This window comes from Callorhinus ursinus, unplaced genomic scaffold (assembly GCF_003265705.2).
Source record: "Callorhinus ursinus isolate GAN/ISIS: 27379988/994484 unplaced genomic scaffold, GSC_fseal_2.0 scaffold5, whole genome shotgun sequence".
NCBI lineage: Eukaryota > Metazoa > Chordata > Mammalia > Carnivora > Otariidae > Callorhinus > Callorhinus ursinus.
In genome coordinates this window covers 31,715,463-31,727,806 of record NW_027397067.1, presented here as the reverse complement: position 1 = coordinate 31,727,806, position 12,344 = coordinate 31,715,463, and positions in this window count along the sequence as shown.

Sequence of the window (12,344 nt, the reverse complement as noted above, 5' to 3'; positions counted from 1 at the left end):
TGGGGAGCATTTACTCCATTTACATTCAGAGTAATTATTGATAGATATGTATTTAATGCCATTTAATTACTTGTTTTGTTGTCATTGTTTATGGAGATTTTCTCTGTTCCTTTCTAGTCTTTGTTGCTTTTAGTCTTTCTTTTCCATTCAAAGAGTCCCCTTTAATATTTCTTGCAGGACTGTTTTAGTGGTCATGAACTCCTTTAGTTTAGGAAACTCTTTGTCTCTCCTTCTATTCTGAATGATAGCCTTGCTGGATAGAGTATTCTTGTCTGCAGATTTTTCCCATTCAGCACACTGAATATATCATGCCACTCTCTTCTGGCTTTTCAAGTTTCTGTGGAGAAATCTGCAGCTAGCTTTACGGATCTTCCCTTATAAGTTAAGAACTTCTTTTGTCTTGCTGCTTTTAGGATTTTTTTCTGTGTCATTACATTTTGCAAATTTAATTACAATATATCTTGGTGTTGGCCAACTTTTGTTGATTCTGAACTGAGTTCTCTGTGTTTCTGGATCTGGATGGATGTCTGTTTCCTTTCCCAGATTAGGGAAGTTTTCTGCTATCATTTTTTTAAATACATTTTTACCCCCCTTTTCTCTTCTTCTTCTGGGACTCTTATAATATAAATGTTATTATGTTTGATGAAGTCCCTGAGTTCCCTAGGTCTAATCTTGTGTTTCATATTTCTTCTTTCTCTCTTTTGTTCAGCTTCATTATTTTCCATAATTCTGTCTTCTGTATCACTTATTCATTCCTTTGTTTTTCCAGCCTTGTGTTCATTGCATTAAGCCTGTTTCCAACCTCAATTATTGCATTTTTCATTTCTGACTGATTCTTTTTTGTATCTTGTATCTCTGTGGTAAGGGTCTCCCTGAAGTCTTCCATTCTTTTCTCAAGCTTAGTGAGTATCCTTATGATCGTTGCTTTAAATCCATCAGTCATGTTACTTATATCTATTTTGCTTAGATCTCTGGCCATGACCTTATCTTGTTCTTTGGTTTGGGTGAATTCCTCATTTGGCATTTTGTCTAAGTCTCTGCCTTCTGTTTATAAGAAAAGCCTGTTATGTTTCCTACTCCTGAGAGTAATGGCTTTATGAAGAAGAGGTTGTATAGTGTCCAGGGCCTGGCAGTTCAGGCAATGTCTCTGGTGTGTGCTGTGTGCACTCTGCTGGGATGTTCTGGCTGCTCTATCCTTCAGGCCAGTCATCTGCCGAAGCTCTCCTTGCCTGTAGTGAGCAGTGTTTGGTCCTTGGCTAGAATGTGCTTTTAATTAGGTGTGCTCTGGTCTGCTTGTTAAATAAGACCTGATAATATTTTTTTAAGATTTTTATTTATTTTTTTAACAGAGATAGAGAGAGAGCACAAGTAGGCAGAGTGGCAGACAGAGGGAGAAGCAGGCTCTCTGCCAAGCAGGGAGCCTGATGCGGGGCTCGGTCCCAGGACCCTGGGATCATGACTTGAGCCGAAGGCAGATGCTTAACCGACTGAACCACCCAGGCGCCACATGACTTGATAATATTTCCACAAGAATTGAAACCTCGCAGAACTCTCTGGTTGGAAGTCATGGTGTGGGAAGGGCTTTCTGCTGGTCTTCAGAAGAAGGGGTCCACTGTGCTGGGACTGAGGCAAGCTTGACAGAGAAGAGCAGTCCCGCTAGAGCACAGGGGTGTGGGACTTGGTGTGTAAGCAAGTTAGGCAGCAAGTGTTAGCACGGCTTGCTTTCTGCAGGTCACTCTGTGTTTATGCTAAGGTGTGGGGGAGGGAAATGGCATCAGCCAGCTTCTTTGACTGGGAGAGGAATCTAAAGAGAATGCTACCTTCAGTGAGGCACTCTAAGAAGAGCAAATAATTGTCCCTCTGTTGAACCAGGTGTTTTTTCAGGTAGCTGTTTCCACACTGTTTGTCCCCGGGGTTGTTTGCCTGCCTTCTCTCCAGGAGTAGGGCAGTGCCCTCGGGGTTCTATCAGTCAAGCCCATTGACCTTTAAAACTCAAGTCCCTAAGCGTCACTGGTTGCAAGAACTCATGAAAATCAACTCCTCTCATTTTCTCAGCCAATGGCTTTGGGGAAATGTTCCCCTTATGCATTCCTCTGTGTGCTCCTCTCTCTCTCTCTCTTTTCTCTGCAACCACAGCTCCCTCTCCCTGACAGCACCTGCCATCTGTTTCTCCCCCTAAACCCAGCCTCCACACTTACTACCTTCTTCGATGTGCCTTCTTCTCTCTCTTGAGTTGTGGAGTTTGTTCTGTCAGTCTTCAGTTTGACTTCTGGGGTATTTAGATACGTTGATCATTACCTAGTTATGTTCAAGGGATGAGAGGAACCTAGGGTCCTATTACTCCATCACCATCTTAGCTCCCTGAGACTCATTTCAAATTGAAGGAAATAGATATGCTTGAGGGTTAAAGGATGGAAAAATATATTCCGTATAAGTGGAGACCAAAATAAAGCAGAGGTAGCTATATTTATATCAGACAAGATAGATTTTATTTTTTTATTTTTATTTTTTTAAGATTTTATTTATTTATTTGAGAGAGAGAGAACGAGAGATAGAGAGCACGAGAGGGAAGAGGGTCAGAGGGAGAAGCAGACTCCCTGCTGAGCAGGGAGCCCAATGTGGGACTCGATCCTGGGTCTCCAGGATCATGACCTGAGCCAAAGGCAGTCACTTAACCAACTGAGCCACCCAGGCGCCCAGACAAGATAGATTTTAAACCAAAATGGTAGCAAGAGACAAAGAAGGTCATCATATAATGATAAAGGGATCATTTCATCAAGAATATATAATAATCATGGGGTGCCTGGGTGGCTCAGTATTAAGCGTCTGCCTTCAGCTCAGGTCATGATCCCAGGGTCCTGGGATTGAGCCCCGCATCGGGCTCCCTTCTCAGCGGGAAGCCTGCTTCTCCCTCTCCCACTCCCCCTGCTTGTGTTCCCTCTCTTGCTGTGTCTCTCTCTGTCAAATAAATAAGTAAAAAATATTTTTTAAAAAAGAATATATAATAATCATATTTATACACACCCAACATTGGAGCACATAAATATATTAAGCAAATATTAAGAGATCTCAAGGGAGAAATAGACAATAATAAAATAATAGTAGGGGACTTCAATATACCACTTCCAGCAATTGATTGATCATTCTACAAAAACTCAATCAGAAGAAACTTATTTTATGAGGCTAGCATTACCCTGATACCAAAGCCAGATAAGGACAACAGAAGAAAGAACAACTATAACCAATATCCCTGAAAAAAATAGATGTAGAAATATTAGTAAATTGAATTCAGCAACACATTAAAAGGATCATAAACCATGACCAAGTTGAATTTATCCCTGGAATGCAAAGATGACTCAACATATACAAATCAAAAAATGTGAAAAACCGTATTAATAGAATGAAAGATGAAAATCATATGATTATCTCAATAGATGTGGAAAAAAGCTTTTTACAAAATACAACATCCTTTCATAAATACAAACCTTCAACAAATTGGGTATAGAAGGAATGTACCTCAAAATAATAAAGCCCATATAAGACAAACCCATAGCTAATACTGCACTCAATGGTAAATGATTGAAAACTTCCTCCAAGATCAAGAACAAGACAAAAGTGTCCACGCTCACCACTCCTATTCAACATAATACTGGAGGTGCTAGTAAGGCAATCAGGCAAGACAATAAATAAATAAATAAATAAATAACATTCAAATCAGACAGAATGAAGTAAAACTGTCACTATTTGCAGATGTCATAAATTTATATATAGAAAATCTTAAAGACTCAACCAAAAATTTGTTGGAATGAATCAACAAATTCAGTACAGTTGCAGGATATAAAATCAACTTACAGAATTCATTTGCATTTCTATACACAGATAATTAAACATCTGAGAAAGAAATAAAGGAAACTATCCCACTAATAGCATCAAAAAGAATAAAATCCTTAGTTATAAATTTAACCAAAAATGTGAAAGACCCATACAATGCAAACTATAAGACTTTGATGAGAGAAATTGAAGAAGACACAAGTGGAAAGATATGCCATGTTCACAGATAAGAATTAATATTTTTAAAATGCCCATACTACCCAAAGCTATCTATAAATTCAACACAATCCTTATCAAAATCCCAATGGAATTTTTATAGAAATAGGAAAAACAATCCTAAAATTTTAAGAGAACTACAAAAGACCATGAATAGCCAAAGCGGTCATGAGAAAGAAGTACAAAACTGGAGGCATCACACTTCCTGAAGATATAGTAAATAAAACAGTATGGTTATAGCATAAAAAGAGACACGTAGACCAATAAAACAGAATGGAGAGCTCAGAAATAAACCTCAGAATTTAAAATTAATTCATATTTGAAAAGAAGCCAAGAACACTCAATAGGGAAAGGACAGTCTTTCAACAAATGATGCTGAAAAAACTGGACAGCCACATGCAGAAAAAGAAGATTAGACACCTATATTGCACCACTCACAAACATTAACTCAAAAGGTATCAATGACTTAAATATAAGACCTGATACCATAAACTTCGAGAATAACACATAGGGAAGACACTCCATGATATTGGTCTTGGCAATGACTTTTGGCACAAGCAACAAAAGCAACAATCAACAAATGGAATGGCATCAAAATACAAATTTTTCTGTACAGCAAAAGAAACCATCAAAATGGGAAGGCAGTCTGTGGAGTGGGAGAAAAGATTTGCAAACCAGCCATCAATAAGGGTTTAATATCCAAAATACATAAAGCATTCATACAATTCAATGACAAATACATAAAGCATTCATACAATTCAATTCAGAAACAAAGATCCTATTAAAAATGGGCATAGGAACTGAATAGACATTTTTCTAAGAATACATACAAATGGCCAAAGGGTACATGAAAAGGTGTTCAACATCACTAATCATCAGAGAATGCAAATGAAAACCACAATGAGATATCACCTTATACCTGTTAGAATGGCTATATTCAAGAAGATAAGAGATAGCAAGTTTTGGTCAGGATGTGGAGAAAAGAGAACCCTTGTGCACTTGTTGGAATGTACATTGGGTCAGTCCTATGGAAAACAGTATGGGATTCCTCAAGAAAATAAAAATAGGGCTACCATATGATCTAGCCATTCCACTGCTGAGTACATATCCAAAGGAAATGAAAACAGGATATTGAAAAGATGTCTACAGCCCCATGTTAATTACAGCATTATTCACAATAGTCAACATATGGAAACAACCCAGTGTCTGTCAATGGATGAATGAATACAGAAAAAGTGAGATATACATGTGTGTGCATAAATACACATGTGCGCGCACACACACACACACACACACATGAATATTATTTCACCATGAGAAAGAAGAAAATCCTTCCATTTACAACAACATGAATGGACCTAAAGGGTGTTATGCTGAGTGAGATAAGTCAGAGAAAGGTAAATACTGTATGATATCACTTATATGTGGAATCCAAAAAGGATGAACTCATAAAAACAGAGTGAAATAATGGTACCAGGGGCTAAGGGGTGGGAGAAGTGGAGAGATGCTGTTTAAGGGTACAAACTTGCAACTGAGAGATAAATAAGTTCTGGATAATTAAGTTCTAATACATAACATAGTGATAATAGCATACTGTATTATAAACTTCAAAGTTGCTAAGAGACGAGATCTTAATCATTCTTACCACAAAAAAAGAAGTGATAATTATGAGACATGGGAGAGTGTTAGCTAGTGCTACAATAGTAATTATATTGCAATATAAAAATGTACCAAATCAACATGTTGTATACTTTAAATTTATGCAATGTTATATGTCAACTCTGTTAAAAAACCACTGAACTATTTTTTAAAAACTAGTTCATTTAATATAGTAGAAAAAATTCTAAATCTGGAATCATAACTCCTATATCTTTATTCTGGTTCTCCCAATTATAAAATTTAAACAACTTTTATTTAAACTCTCTGCATCTCATTTTCCTCATCTATATATTGCTGATGTTCAAATTAAAACATTACAGAGTTTGCTCAAGAATTTAGTAAGATTGTGTTTTTCAATGTTTGGCATATAATTTAATTCACTGTATAAATTTCTTTCTAAACTAAGTGCAGAATTATGTGTAAGGACCCAAATAATGGTTTATGAACAAAATTAGGGGGTAATTTGAAACACAGACTTAACATTTGGCTCTTATGTCCAGTTTTAAGCACGAAATTATACCATCCCTTAAAGGAAAGCAAATAAATGTACTGGCTCAATATTATAGTTTTAAATATTTATATGTATTTACATTATTCTCTTTGAGGTTCTCATAAACTGTATTGGACTAACTGTTTTAGTAGCAAGAAACATAAAATCCAAATCAAAATTTCAGAAAATAATTATAGGCTAAAGAACTTAAAAATTTAATGTTAATTATCAGAAGATGCAATTACCAAGAGAAGCTTGACCCAATAGATCAATATCATCAACATGTCATCTATCCATTCTATTAGCTACTATTTCAGCCTTTTCATCGGATTCTACATATGATTCTCTGCATTTCCCCAGTGTCTCCAGGCTGTTCCTCTGTAGTTATAAAAGTGTTTTGGCAGCCGCAACCACCTCCATTTTGTATCATAGTAAAGAAGAAAACAGTGATAGTTATGTATGGTAATTCTATACTAATGTTTGTACTCACTTTTTCCTATTATCCAAGATCATGTTACTTGGCCATTCCTATTCACTGTGGACAGGAAAATGTACTACTCCTACTGGCTTAAGTGAGTGAAGCCTTCCTCCTGGACTTGAGAGTAAAGTTACTTGACCCAAATTACAGGCAGAGAATGCAAAGGGATATATTATTCAAAGAAAAATAAGAGTAAATATCTTTGATTGGGCTCTCCCAAAGGCGGATTTTAAGACAACATTGTGAACACAAGTTGACATTTGGTTGTTAATCTCGGCTAGCAGGATGAAGAAATGAAAATATAAAGGGTGAAGCTTCAAAAAGTGTTCCATGTAGGCAACTGGTGTTCAATATTATCGGAATATTCTGAAAGACTGTGTAACCCAAACAGTAGATGAGAAGACCTATTGATCACTGGTTGATAGCTACTTCAAAGAATGGTAACTCACTACCACTTCCTCCTTGGTTGATGGGAAAGCAGAGTGGGGGTCAGAAGTCAGAGAAAGGCCTTATTCCAAGACACAGGTACTTGCAGGTGGAAGAAATTAGGTCTAGGTACACAGGAATGTTGTGTTGATAGGTATGTTTCTACTATGCCAACTGTGCATATTCAGCCTTTCATATAGTAATATAGGTGTAATTTTAAAAAAAAGACTATGTAGATGCTTGAGAATCCAGAAACAATATCTACCATCCTGGTTCTAAAAATATAATCTCCAATTTGTAAGTATAAATGATATTCATTTAGCTGCTTTTAAACAATTATTTTGTATAAATGTACAATGTAATTATCTTGGCTACATTCAGCTAAAATAAGTAATCTCCACTCAAAACTTTTAAATAAGATTTTTCTTTTGAAAATATTTGTTTCTAAAACATATATAACATTACATCTAAATAAAAATTTATCTTATTTAAAATCTAAAATCAAATGGCTCATACTTATATATTATTTTTAATAGTAAAAGAACATTTACTGAGCAATTTTCCTCACAATTGTCACTAAAAGTCTATTGGTAAATATGGTATTTTACATTTCAGCTTTCTATATAAGCAGGTATTTTAATTTTCTACCTGCCTAAAAAAGTTATAGTCAATGTGGAAATAATCTTACATATCTGGGATGAATGACTTCAAGTGATGAAGTAAAAGACATCGTGTATAATATTGTCTAAGTCATATCAAACAATAGTGGATATTGCTAGTTGCCTACCCAACATTCATTCCCCTCCTTAATAGAACTTCTTTCCTGGTGTCATCCACAGATCTCAGGGGAGTTGTTCAACCCTCAGTTTCAGGAGTCTTCTGTGTATTCAGTGATTAACTAAAGAAGTTATTATGTAATTCAGTGAAAGCCAATGAATTATAAGGGAATCTTTGTTATACCTACTGGAAATTTTATCTTAAGTAAGAGGTGTTGGAGAGCTACACCTGTCTCCTATGGATGAGAAAGAATATGATGGTCTTTGGATGTCATCATTAGTCCTTTATGCAAGAAAGTCGTAAGATGAAGCTGACACTATACATGGCAGAATGAAGATAGAGAAATAAAATCAGGGTAATAAATAACACTGTAGAATGAGGGGCACCTGGGTGGCTCAGTCTGCCTTCTGCTGAGGTCATGATCCCAGGGTCCTGGGATCAAGCCCTGCATCAGGTTCCCTGCTGAGCAGGAAGTTGCTTTTCCCTTTGCCTCTACCCCCCACCCAGCTTGTGCTTTCTCTCTTGCTCATTCCCTCTCTTTCTCTCAAATAAATAAAAATAAATAAATAAATCTTTTTAAAAAAACTGTAGAATTACTGGTTCAATATTTTGAAGCTGGACACTTTATTAAATAAGCAAATCAATGTACTTATTGTTCAAACTAATATCTATATTTTCTTTGAGTGATACATACTGCAAAATTACTACTCTTAACCAGTCACATGTCTTAGTTTTAGCATTTTTAATCTAGAACTTAGAAAATAAAATGTTTTGTGGATATTTTTAATTTTGTACATTATTATATATGATTTATACCTCTGTTTCACAAATATGTCAATCCCTTAGACTAGCAAGCTATTTTTTTAGTTTTTATTTTACTTCCTGTGAGTTAACTACAGTGTAAATATTAGTTTCAAGTGTACAATATAGTGACTCAGCAATTCCAGACATCACCAGGTCCTCATTAAAACAAGTGCACTCCTTAATTTCCATCACCTATTTAACACCCCCCCATAACCATCAGTTTGTTCTCTATGATTAAGAGTCTGTTTCTTGGTTTGCCCCCCCTTTTTTCCACTTTGCTTGTTTATTTTGTTTCTTAAATTCCACATATGAGTGAAATCATATGGTATTTGTCTTTCTCTGACTGACTTATTTGGCTTAAAACTATACTCTCTTGCTCTATCCCTATCCTTGCAAATGGCAAGACTGCATTCTTTTTTATGTTAGAATAATATTCCATTATATACATGTATATATATCACTTCTTCTATATCCATTCACCAATCAGTGGACACCTGGACTGCTTCCATATATTGGCTGTTGTAAATAATGCTGCTATAAACATAGGGGAGCATGTATCCCTTTCAATTAGTGTTTTTGTATTCTTTGAATAAATACCCAGTAATGCGATTGTTGGATCATAGGATAGATCTATAAAAATAGATTTGTTTTTAACTTTTTGAGTCACCTCCATACTGTTTTCCACAGTGGCTGCACCAGTTTGCATTCCCACCAACAGTGCAATAGGTCTCCTTTCTCTCCACATCCTCACTAACACCTGTTGTTTCTTCTGTTGTTGATCTGAGTGAGTTACTTTTAAGGAACATTTCAATAAAGCAACAAAAAGCTTGTGGATAAGCATAGCTTCCCCAGATTCCTATGGTAGGGATAATATTTCTCACAGAATATATATTGTTATTTGTGCATTTGATATCAGATTCAGATGTGAATAGATTTTTTTAAATTTTTTATTGTTATGTTAATCACCATATATTACATCATTAGTTTTTGGTGCAGTGTTCCATGATTCATTGTTTGTTCATAACACCCAGTGCTCCATGCAGAACGTGCCCTCCTCAATACCCATCACCAGGCTAACCCATCCCCCTACCCCCTCCCCTCTAGAACCCTCAGTTTGTTTTTCAGAGTCCATCATCTCTTATGGTTCGTCTCCCCCTCTGACATGCTCCCCTTTTCTTCCTCTCCTGTTATCTTCTTCTTTTTCTTTTTTCTTAAAATATGTTGCGTTATTTGTTTCAGAAGTACAGATCTGTGATTCAACAGTCTTGCACAATTCACAGCGCTCACCGTAGCACATACCCTCCCCAATGTCTATCACCCAGCCACCCCATCCCTCCCACCCCCAACCACTCCAGTAACACTCAGTTTGTTTCCTGAGATTAAGAATTCCTCATATCAGTGAGGTCATGTGATACATGTCTTTTCAGATGTGAATAGATTTAAGAGGCAAACAATGTGATCTCCTTCTAGGAGTCCACTTGAAACTTAGTAATTAATTTTTCTTGAAGTACAACAGACTTCAAAAATTAATTCTTCATAATTTATTGCCTTTGTTTTTGTGAATGTCAGTTGATCAAAATTAAAAAACAAGAACAAAACAAAACAAAAAATAGCCCTGGAATCCAGTGATCAAGGAGACATAATCTGAAGGTCCAGCCATATAATGGTACTTTTTTCCTGAGGAATTCATCTATATTTAATGCAAACATGATAATAACAAAAAGGTAGTAAAGTTTTTCATAATTAGAGCTAATTAACTTTGGCCAAACTTTTCTATCATATCACCAGTGATGTCCCTAAGCCTTGATCTAGTTATGGCCTGTAGATTGTGAAATCAGTAATGCATATAGGCCTTGTTCTTCTAAGACTTGAGAATTTAGGAGAGTAAATAAAAGTATGTAATTAACTCTAAGTGAGGCTTTATATTGGCACATTGGCCATAAAAGGAAATTGAAGGAGTGATAACTGTCAACATTTTTATGGGGCAATATATATACATATGTATGTATTTTATATGTATTTATATATTCACATGCTAAACATTTAATTTATGTATATTCATATTTATTTAAGTTTCCATAAACAAGTTAAATCTCACACCCTGTCCCATAACATAAATTGAGATTACACTTACATCATCTTCCATGTTCTAGTCAATCTCAAATCAAAGCAATGACACAATGAAAAACAGATCCACTCACTCTACCATTCTCTGCTTCTTATAACTCTGGAATTAGAAGCTAAATGAAACACTGGCACTTTAGCTTTACACTCAAGAGGAATTTTATCAGATAGAAATTGCCTTAGAGATTTACATTTTATTGGATGGACAAGTGACTTTGATGGTGACAGATGATATGCTAGGTTCTCTACGAATGTTTTGTAACTGCCCCTCCACTACCAATAAATATTGTTTAATATTTTTATCTCTGTAGCAACATACTTTATATAGCATATTTAAAATATAAATACAAGTTTAGTATGTTTGTTAACCAATGTTTTCACAGTTGCATTCCACAGATTGGCTATCTAGATAATATTAAATACTTAAAATAAGGAAAAAGAATAAAGCCATGCCATAATTTGAAATTAAGGCAACAAAGGATAATTCAGGAATGAAATGGATAATCTTAGGTACAAAACATAAGACAGGAGAGAGCAAATGGCTGACATGTGATAGTGCCTGGAGAAAATACACAACCAACGTGATATCACCTCGTTTCTGGTATTGTTAACAGAAGCTGACCATCATTTCAGTCTTAAAGTGACAATATATTAGGTTGAGAAGAAAAATAAATCTCTATAAAACAGAAGAGAGGAAAACTCAATAGCTTTGCTTCATTTTATATAACAAATTTTTTTCAACAGCAAAAAAAGTCAATATTGTCTATAGACCTAGCTGAATGTGGAGAAGGGGGGTAAAAATTCTAGTATAATATTTACTCTTCTATATGGACTAAAAGGGAAGTGGATCATATTTGAATAAATACAAAGATACTTAGATACAAAGATATTTCTTCTCATGTCTCAATAGCATTTCTGCCTTTCAGTGACACTTGACTTCAAGTTTTATTCAGCAAATTATCAACTATTAACTAAATACCTGGCATATGGCAATACAAGAAAAAAAATCTCTGCCCGTGGAGCTTATATTCTAATGGAGAACTTAATGTCTGGTGGGAAGGCATTTTCATTTCCTAGAATGAATCACACTTTCCTATGTTGCTGGTTTCTGAAGTAGAGTTTCTCCTGTTTTCATAAAGTTATTCTTGCCTACTCCTACTCATTTCCCAATATCCCAAATATTATTTCTCCTGCAAGTTTTTCTAATCATACAAAACTGAGTTTAGTATACACAATTATATATCCTGAGACTATCTGATACTTACTCTATCAATACTAATATATTTTACTGAAATAGAATTGACTTAATTAGATTTATAATTATTGTTGGGTCTATCCCAGTGCCTAAGAAAGTGCTTAGCATATAAAGGTTGCTGAATAAAATTTGTCTAATTGTGGGGCTGAACAAGCATTGTGTTATTATTAGGTAAATATGTTCTCTTGTTTATTCTAAGGTAGAATAAGCGTAAGGGTTAACTGTTTCTCAACCAGGCTATTTAGTTGAAAAATCTGATCAAACCTCTTTCTAACATTAAAGAA